We start from the raw sequence: 10173 nt of genomic DNA, 5'->3' as shown, positions 1-10173 counted from the left end.
AAATGCCAAAAAATTTTTTTTTTTTTTTTTTTTAAATGACAAAGAAGTTTGATCATTATCACTTTACATTTTTTTAACAAAAAAAAATATTGAAAATATATAAATAGATATAGTGTGCATCTAATTATTATTTTTTCGCCAAAAAATAATGCACTTTTTTCTTCAAATTTCATGTACTTTTTTTTTTTGCCATAAATTGATTTCATGTTATTGGTGTTGATACCGTTTGTTAGAATCAAACACTTAATATCATGTAAGAAGTCATAGTTGATAGCAAAAGCATAGCTTTATTTCTTAACTAAGTCTGTTAACAAATGTCATATTTAATCATAAGTCCAACTAGAGTCATCCCAACCCCCTCGTGAGCGTTGTCATAGACAGAATGTTTCTATTACCCAACACTAACTAGCTCAATTTTTTAATTAAATACCACGCAAAAGCACATGCTTTATGAAACTAGCCTTTGGGTGGTCATGGAGTATAATTAGGCTTTGGTGGTAACAATATAATGTTGGTAAAATAATTATTATATTTTGCTTGTTCATAAGTTATATATTTAAAACAAAAGAAAAAATGAATCAAAATACATAATGTAACAATAATCCTCTTTCAAGCATCCTTAATCTTTTATTACAAATCAAAGCATTCAATTCACCAAAATAAAATAAAAAATTAAGTACATATGGAATAGTACATGATGTCAAGCCCAATCAGGGGCTGAACTACACATCTGCTTATTTATTTTGTGAAACTCAAATCATTTTTGTCCAAAACTTTATATTTATGTTAAAATACAAATCTAATAAGTAGAATTTAGAATGCATAAATTTAAAATCCTAGTTCCGCCCTTGTCAGCTCATGAATAACTTGTTGGTACTTCTGATGGTGATGGTGGTGGTGGTGATCTATGACGATAAGCAGGAGGGACAAGCATACGACTTGCCTTATTAGGATCTGGTGGTGGTGGTGGTGCTTTTTTGCCTTTTAAACCTCTTAGCTCTCTAGCAACTTTAAATTGAGAAAATAATTCCTTGTAGGAATTATCATATTGTTGCATGGACCTTGCTTTTGCTTCATATATATTCAAGGAAATTATTAGAAGAAATGAAATTATACATATTGCCCTCATTGTTTCAAATTCCTTGTAGTATGTAAATAGTTTTGTTTTTAATATAGAAAAATATATATATTGTGGATTGGGTCACTGGGATGAGGAGTGGGTGGTTGTTGGGAGGATTGAGTGGTTATGAGGTGGGGGTTGGAGGATTTGTTAGACACTCAATTTTTGTTGGGTTCGAAAATGATTAAGGCGTCATGCGGAAACTTACAATTGCAAATCATGATATTGATAAATCAGAGGACAAAAATTTATACTAAAAACATAATATTATTATATGGTTTAGTCAATCGGCCTACATATGAAAAACTAATAAAAAGAAATTATTAAAATTGTTGAGGAAAAATCTCCTCATAAACAAAACTCTTAATTGACTACATTGTGGATGTTCTTATGTTCATAGTGTGAGAAGTGGGATCTTCTATTTATAGGATTTCATACGTTTCCTCTAAGAAAAGAATAAACCAAATATGGAAAAGAATTATATTTTCTTTTCAGAAAAAAGTTAAAGTATTTATGATAATACTTTGACTTTTCTTTTAAGGAAAAAATAAACTTCAAATAAGGTAAGAAAATCAAGGCAAAACCCTAACAATTTTGACTCTCCGCAATATGAATTAACTATCGAGCTTGTTCAATTTCAAAAAACATATATCATCTTTTTTTAACATTTTGGTTATGCTATCTCTACTTGCAACTCTATCGCTTAATTGAAGAAATAAAACCGTTAAAATGGATTTTGCTCGCAAAATCGACTAGTCTAACATGTTCATTATGTAGGATCGAGCTTGCAACAAATTCTCTAATTAGGCTTTGGTGAGAATAACAATGTTGTTAGATTTTTTAAAAAATATTCTTGTTATTTTTAAAAACAAAAGAAAACATGAATCGTAATACATAATAAATCCACTCACAATAATCCTGAATCCATTCAACTACAACCAAATCTAAGACTCGCAAAAAAAAACTTATAAAGGGAGACTCGCTCTTACTTATATATAGTGATTGCGAACGTGGTACTCATGCGAGTGGAGTTACATATCTTACAAATCACTAATTTTTAACCCTTCTACATTTGTATTTAAAAAATTAATCTAGAACAAAAATCTACCTTTTTCAGAATTCAGAATTTATAAATTCAAAATTCTAGTTTCACTATCCCTATCAACTCATGTTCAATTTATCGGTGCTGGTGGTGATGGTGGTGATGGTATTTGCGGAGATAGTGGTGATGATGGCGGTGGAGTTGGTGGTGGTGGCTTCATAGGAGAGGCCGGACGCATATGAGATTGCTTATTAGATTGTGGTGGTGACAATATTGTTATTTTGCCTCTAATTAAACCAAAACCTCTTAGCTCTCTAGCAATCTTGATTTGAGAAAATAATTCCTTGTAGGAATTATTATATTGTTGCATGGATCTTGATGCTACTAATTCCACACAAACTAATTCATGAATAATAAAAAATATTAGAAGAAATGAAGTTATACGTATTCCCCTCATTTTCTTTCAAATAATAGTTTTATGAAAACTAGGTTATCACAAAATGCCTATTTATATTACTTTTGTGCATTTTCTATGAATTTTTTTTTTAAGTATCGATAAAATAATACGCTAGCTAATCATGACTCGTGAGTCAAAAAGGGTCAAGAAAATCAATGTCATAGTTATATTCTTGAACAACTAATAATGTAAAATAATTAGTACGTATATACTAGGTTAAATCCACTAACCATTTAATTGATATTTAGCTGTTCCATAGTTCCAACTTGTTGAATATTTTTTTAGACGATGAATAATAAAATATTTTTTTATACTATAGTCCTATCACTTTCCTGAATTAATTAAATGATTTAGTCAGAACCCGTGACTTTTATTAGCAACTTGTTTTTTGAAAAGTTGACTCTAAAGTCTTTGTCATTTTGCTTGTTCAATAAAAAGGGAAAAAAATATGACTTTTGAATTTAACATCTTTTAAGGGAAAATAAATTAAAATGATTTACTGTAACACACTTAAATTTTATGGGAGTTTTATGAGCCCATGGATTACAAATCAAATCTTTTGTCTCTCATTTGTGATTTGTACACACATTGATCGAAAGGCAATACGATAAAGGAATTTGATCGTTATCACTTTATATTCTTCAAACAAAAAGATTGAAAGTATAAAAATAGACGTCATGTGCATCTGATTATTATTACTTTCGCCAAAAATAATGCACTTTTTCTTCAAATATTATGTACGTTTTTTCTGCCAAAAATCGCTCTCATGTTATTGGTGTTGATACAACTTGTTAGAATCAAACACATAATATCATGTCAAAAGTTAAAACTGATAACAAAAAAATGTGACTTTATTTCTTAACTAAGTTTGTCAATAAGCATCATATTCGATCAAAAGTCCGACTAGAGCCATGCCAACACCCTCATGAGGGTTGTCATAGATAGAATGTTTGTATTACCCAAAACCAACTACCTTATCTCATGCTCAATCTTTTTTATTACAAAATATATGGGTTATATGTTAATATAATACAAAAACTAAGATCCAACTCCAAGTAAAATATTTACATAAACATATAAAAAAATACCATACAAAAGCACATGTTTTATGAAACTAGCCTTTGGGTGGTCATGGAGGATAATTAGGCTTTGGTGGTAACAACAATTATTATATTTTGCTTGTTCATAAGTTATACATTTAAAACAAAAGAAGAAGATGAATCAAAAGACATAGTAATAAATCCTCTAATTACAAGCAACCTTAATCTTTTATTACAAATCGAAGCATTCACCATAAATTCAAAATTATTGTTCCGCTCATGTCAGCTCATGAATAACTGGTTGGTACTTTCGATGGTGATGGTGGTGGTGGTGATTTATAACGATAAGCAGGAGGGACAAGCATATGGCTTGCCCTATTAGGATCTGGTGGTGGTGGTGGTGCTTTTTTGCCTTTTAAACCTCTTAGCTCTCTAGCAACTTTAAATTGAGAAAATAATTCCTTGTAGGAATTATCATATTGTTGCATGGACCTTGCTTTTGCTTCATGGATGATCAAAAATATTAGAAGAAATGAAATTATACATATTGCCCTCATTGTTTCAAATTCTCAAATAGTAATGAGTTTTCTTGAAAATTAAGCTATCACAACATCCCAATTTATACTCCCTATATTTCAATATAGCTGTCTTGTATTGACTAATAAATACAAATTGAATGTTGTGGTTTTTAAAGTAAAGATATATGTATAAATGTACAAAAATGTCCTTTAATCTTGTAATCTTAAATAAATTATGTCGAAAATCAAAATTAAAGAATTTTCAAACAAAAAAAAATAGGACAAATAAATTAAAACAGAAGAAATCTTATGTTTTTGCTCATTTTCTAACAAATGTTTGAAGATCGACAAAGTGTCGCTTTATTCTTTGGGAAAATTGTATGAAATAGCAAACTATTACTTCAAATTAAATGTTATAGCAATAGTTTATTTTAATTGTAATTCGCAGTCAAACATCCCCCTTTTTTTGAATCTGATTCGGTATACAATTAGTCATTTTCGGTATACAATTAGTCATTTTCGGTATACAATTAGTCATTTTCGGTATACAATTAGTCATTTTCGGTATACAATTAGTCATTTTCGGTATACAATTAGTCATTTTATACATTTCGATATAAAATGTATAAAAATGCGTTTGTGTTTGTATAAAGCGAGAGAAAAGTGTATATACAAATACAAATACATATATTTTCGTCCTATACACTTATAATTATACAAATATAGATCTTATTATATAAATTACAATTTATAAATGAATTTATACAAAACTGAACAATTTGTATAAAATTGGATGTTTGTAGCGAATTATACAAATCAAAAGCCATAGCAAACATAAAATTTGCTATGGAGCGCAATTATGCAAACTATAGCTATAACATACAAATATGATTTTTGTGTTTGCTATATGTAAAAGTTGCTCTTATTCCTTTGTTTTTTTTTTCCCTTTGTAAGATGGTGAAATAATAATTCAAACGATTTTTCAAATTAAATTAAATCAATTAAGTTATTTTTAATGAAAAAAAAGATTACAAATCAAATTCAACATTAAAGATAAAAGAATTTAATTACTGTAAATGCAATCTAGATTTACAAATCAAGAGTGCAAAGTGCAAACTATTAATATATGTAGTAAAGTTTCTAATTCATCATATATGTCTATGTAATTATAATTTTTAACTAGGTATTTATATAGTTGGGTTGGTTCATCAAAATCAAAATCAAATCAAAAAAGTGTAAGAGTTTTTTCTTTTATCAATTTTCCTAGAACACCCCTAATTTTGTGCATATGCATAAGAAATCGTTACAAATACTCGCTTCACGCCCTTTTATTATTAACACGAATGAGTTGTAGTACCTCTAAATGGTGAGGAAACTAACACTACAAGAAAATTTAATTAAGTTGGTGAGAAATTAACTTTGAAAAAAAAATTGCCTCGCGAAAAAATACCAAACAAACTCACCAAACTTTTAGACTTTTTAGTATATACATCTATTCTAGTCTAAATTAATTCAAATAGCGTACATCTAGAAGTATTTGCCTTACATCCTTGAATTATTTTATATATGTGAATTAAAATTCAACTAAATCGATGAGAAAACTAACTTTGAAAAAAATAAATTTACCTCGAAAATTACCTAACGAAAAAGAGTCGAGGGAAAAAACACCAGACAAACTCACCAAACATTTAGACTTTTTGGTATATAAATTATTCTAGTCTAAATTAATCCAAATACTATTAGCAATTCCTTTTCTGAAAAGTTGACTATTTGACTCTTCAAAGTCTTCGTCATTCTGCTTATTGAAAATAAAATCTTCACTAACTTTTTTTCTTTAATTGATCTTTAAACTTATATCTTTAAAGTTACACATAAGTTTTAAATTAAATATAAGTTTTCGTGAACGTTTGATCATGAAAATTTAAAAAGAAAAATACTTTATTTAAAATTTCAAACTCGAATTCATAAAGTTCACAATTTGAATTTACCTCATACTTTACAAGATAAAAAAAAATAAACTACCCTCTCAAACTAGTCGTGGTGGAGGTGTTGGTGCTGGTGGTGATAATGATAGTAACGGCATATATATGAAATTATACTTGCACACTCATTACTATGTGGAACCAAATGAGTTTTCTATTATAAATAAGTGAGAATTATATATGATTGGTGTTTGGATTGGAAAAAATAACGGATGTGGATTTTGAATTTGAAATTTATAAATTTTTATATGAATTTTAAATTAATGCAATATTGAATTAATTAGGTGCACGTTATTAGATTCTGGTGAACCTATATATTGTATTTTAAATGCACTTCCGGAAAAAAAATGGAAGGGAAATATACTAGAATACTTGCAATTAAGAAGTAAATATGGGTTTGAAAATTCTATTATTTGAATTAGTCATGAAATATAACATAAGTTAAACTAAGAAATTATATGTATATTGAGGTATGTAATCATCCTATGTAGAAGTCTAATAGTTAGATATATACGAGTGATGTAACAAAATTTACAAGAAAAAATGCGCAAGACATAAGTTATGTCTGATAAGATGTTAATTCAGTTTCAGAACATTATGTTTTAGAATTTTCTCTAAATTTATGTCTTGCAAATTTGATATTACACACCTTATGTCGAACAAGACATCACAATTAGATATAGTTAAGAGTACTTTGACTCATAAATTTTTATTAAATAAAAATTAAGGGCAAAAAAAATTAAAGATCACCCCAAAATAGAAATCGTTCATGCAAAAACATAATATAAGTACATAGTACAAAGAAAAACGATTGATCCAACTATAGACAAATCCAAACATAAACATAATATTACCACATAGCGCGGTCTAAAATGTTGCATTTGGCCAATCATATCATGGTGGATAACTTTTTGATGATGTTGGTGGTGGTGGTGGCCGCCGTGATGGTTTTGGTCGTGGCTTCCAATGAATTCTCAAATTAGGATTTGGTGGTGGCGGTGTTGGTACTCTTCCTCCACCCTTACTCCTATCCAAATAGTTTAGCCCTCCGGCTACGTCCACCTTGTCTTGAGAATTAAACAATTCATCGCCAATGAATTCTCAAATTAGAATTTGGTGGTGACGGTGTTGGTACTCTTCCTCCACCCTTACTCCTATCCAAATAGTTTAGCCCTCCGGCTACGTCCACCTTGTCTTGAGAATTAAACAATTCATCGTAGGAAAATCGCGGTAGGGACCTTGCTTCCACACTAAGGATGAACAAAAATAGTAGTAGATATGAAATTATATGTGCCTTCATATTTGTGAGAATTATCGTACAATTAAAGGAATGTCCCTTTGCTCACTTTTTTGTCATTTTAATTAGATTATTACAACTTGTGAATATATAGTAGACTCTCATATTATTATTTTCATTTTCCAGAGGATTGTTTAATTAATAATGGAAATGTCAAAATAACGCGTTAACAAATTTCTTTGCTTCTTTACTTGTTATAGTCAGCCAATCTTGTTTTTCACACTGGAAAAAACTTGGCAATCAAGAGAGGGATGGAGGGGACATTACTGTTGAAGAGTCACGTTCGAACGTTCGATGAAAAAGGGATGGATGGTTTCATCTTGGACAATTCCTTCCTTTCGAGTTGAGTTAAATTCGAGATTTATTTTTTTAACAAGAACTAATTATCGATGAACTATCTAGAGTGTGTTTGTATGGAGGAAATTTCTTTTAAAAAATGGTTTCCAATTTTCACTTTTTTTAAAGATAAAATAAGTTCTTTAAAATTCAGGAAAACAACTTTATTAGTCAAAATAAAAAAATAATTTTAATAAATGACATTCTGCATTAATTGTCTTGTTCCCACGCCCCCACCCAACCCACCCCGTCCTGACCCCAAAACCAACCCCAACCCTCCCGCTCATAGTGTTTCCCTAAATTATGTATAAATGCTTTTGGGATAAAATTCTATACATATTTTTCAATTTGTACCAAGTTTTATTGTAGTATTTCAAAGTCATGGAATATATTAATTAATTTAATTTTTGAAAAACAAAACATAACAATTATGTTGGAGCAAAAGAAATATCATGGTTTTACGGGACCTAGCTACCTCTTGAATATTGACAAAGATCTCAATTTCAACAAAAGAATGGCAAAGACGTTATAGCCAAACAATCAAATTTCATGTACTTTTTTTTTTTTGCCATAAATTGATTTCATGTTATTGGTGTTGATACCGTTTGTTAGAATCAAACACTTAATATCATGTAAAAAGTCATAGTTGATAGCAAAAGCATAACTTTATTTCTTAACTAAGTCTGTCAACAAATGTCATATTTGATCATAAGTCCAACTAGAGTCATCCCAACCCCCTCGTGAGCATTGTCATAGACAGAATATTTCTATTACCCAACATTAACTAGCTCAATTTTTTAAATTAAATACCACGCAAAAGCACATGCTTTATGAAACTAGCCTTTGGGTGGTCATGGAGGATAATTAGGCTTTGGTGGTAACAGTATAATGTTGGTAAAATAATTATTATGTTTTGCTTGTTCAAAAGTTATATATTTAAAACGAAAGAAAAAGATGAATCAAAATACATAATGTAACAATAATCCTCTTTCAAGCATCCTTAATCTTTTATTACAAATCAAAGCATTCAATTCACCAAAATAAAATAAAAAATTAAGTACATATGAAATAGTACATGATGTCAAGCCCAATCAGGGGCTGAACTACACATCTGCTTATTGATTTTGTGAAACTCAAATCATTTTTGTCCAAAACTTTATATTTATGTTAAAATACAAATCTAATAAGTAGAATTTACAATTCATAAATTTAAAATCCTAGTTCCGTCCTTGTCAGCTCATGAATAACTTGTTGGTACTTCTGATGGTGATGGTGGTGGTGGTGATTTATGACTATAAGCAGGAGGGACAAGCATATGACTTGCCTTATTAGGATCTTGTGGTGGTGGTGGTGCTTTTTTGCCTTTTAAACCTCTTAGCTCTCTAGCAACTTTAAATTGAGAAAATAATTCCTTGTATGAATTATCATATTGTTGGATGGACCTTGCTGTTGCTTCATGGATGATTAATGATATTAGAAGAAATGAAATTATAGATATTCCCCTCATTGTTTCAAATTCCTTGTAGTAATTAGTTTTATTTTTAATATAGGAAAAAATATATATTGTGGATTGGGTCACTTGGGTGAGGAGTGGGTGGTTGGGAGGATTAAGTGGTAATGAGGTGGGGGTTGGAGGCATTTGTTAGACACTCAATTTTGACTCTCTGCAATATGGATTAATTAACTATATATCGAGCTTCTTCAATTTCAAACAACATATATTACTTTTATCAACATTTTGGTTATTGTATCTCTACTTGCAATTCTATCCCTTAATTGAAGAAATTAAACCGTTAAAATGGATTTTGCTCGCGAAATCGACTCATCTAACATGTTCATTACGTAGGATCGAGCTTCCAACGAATTATCTAATTAGGCTTTGGTGATAATAACAATGTTGGTACATTTTATTTTTAATTCTTGTTCAAAAGTTATTTTTGAAAACAAAAGAATCATGATACATAATAAATTCACTCACAATAATCCTGAATCCATCCAACTACAACCAAATTTAAAACTCGCAAAAAAAAAAACATATAAAGGGAGACTCGCTCTAACTTATATATAGTGATTGCGAACGTGGTACTCATGCGAGTGGAGTTACATATCTTACAAATCACTAATTTTTACCCCCTTCTACATTTGTATTTAAAAAATTAATCTAGAACAAAAATCTACCTTTTCAGAATTCAGAATTTATAAATTCAAAATTCTAGTTTCACTATCCCTGTCAACTCATGTTCAACTTATCGATGCTGGTGGTGGTGGTGGTAATGGTATTTGCGGAGATAGTGGTGATGATGGCGGTGGAGTTGGTGGTGGTGGCTTCATAGGAGAGGCCGGACGCATATGAGATTGCTTATTAGATTGTGGTGGTGACA

General features: G+C 29.8%; 2 long non-coding RNA genes across 2 annotated transcripts; both read right to left on the bottom strand.

The window, feature by feature from the left end:
- Nucleotides 1-604: 604 nt before the first annotated feature.
- LOC107058939 (uncharacterized) lies at nt 605-4271 on the bottom strand. The gene is made up of 2 exons (XR_001472412.1): nt 4152-4271; nt 605-1061 (listed from the first exon to the last, which is right to left on the bottom strand). It is a non-coding gene; the product is annotated as an uncharacterized lncRNA (long non-coding RNA).
- Nucleotides 4272-6839: 2568 nt separating this feature from the next.
- On the bottom strand, nt 6840-7624 carry LOC107058938 (uncharacterized). Its single transcript, XR_001472409.1, has 2 exons — nt 7349-7624; nt 6840-7221 (listed from the first exon to the last, which is right to left on the bottom strand). It is a non-coding gene; the product is annotated as an uncharacterized lncRNA (long non-coding RNA).
- Between the last annotated feature and the right edge of the window lie 2549 nt (nt 7625-10173).

Source organism: Solanum tuberosum, unplaced genomic scaffold, assembly GCF_000226075.1.
Source record: "Solanum tuberosum cultivar DM 1-3 516 R44 unplaced genomic scaffold, SolTub_3.0 scf00690, whole genome shotgun sequence".
Classification (NCBI taxonomy): domain Eukaryota; kingdom Viridiplantae; phylum Streptophyta; class Magnoliopsida; order Solanales; family Solanaceae; genus Solanum; species Solanum tuberosum.
The sequence above is the reverse complement of the archived record's forward strand: the minus strand, read 5'-3'. Positions and strand labels throughout refer to the sequence as shown.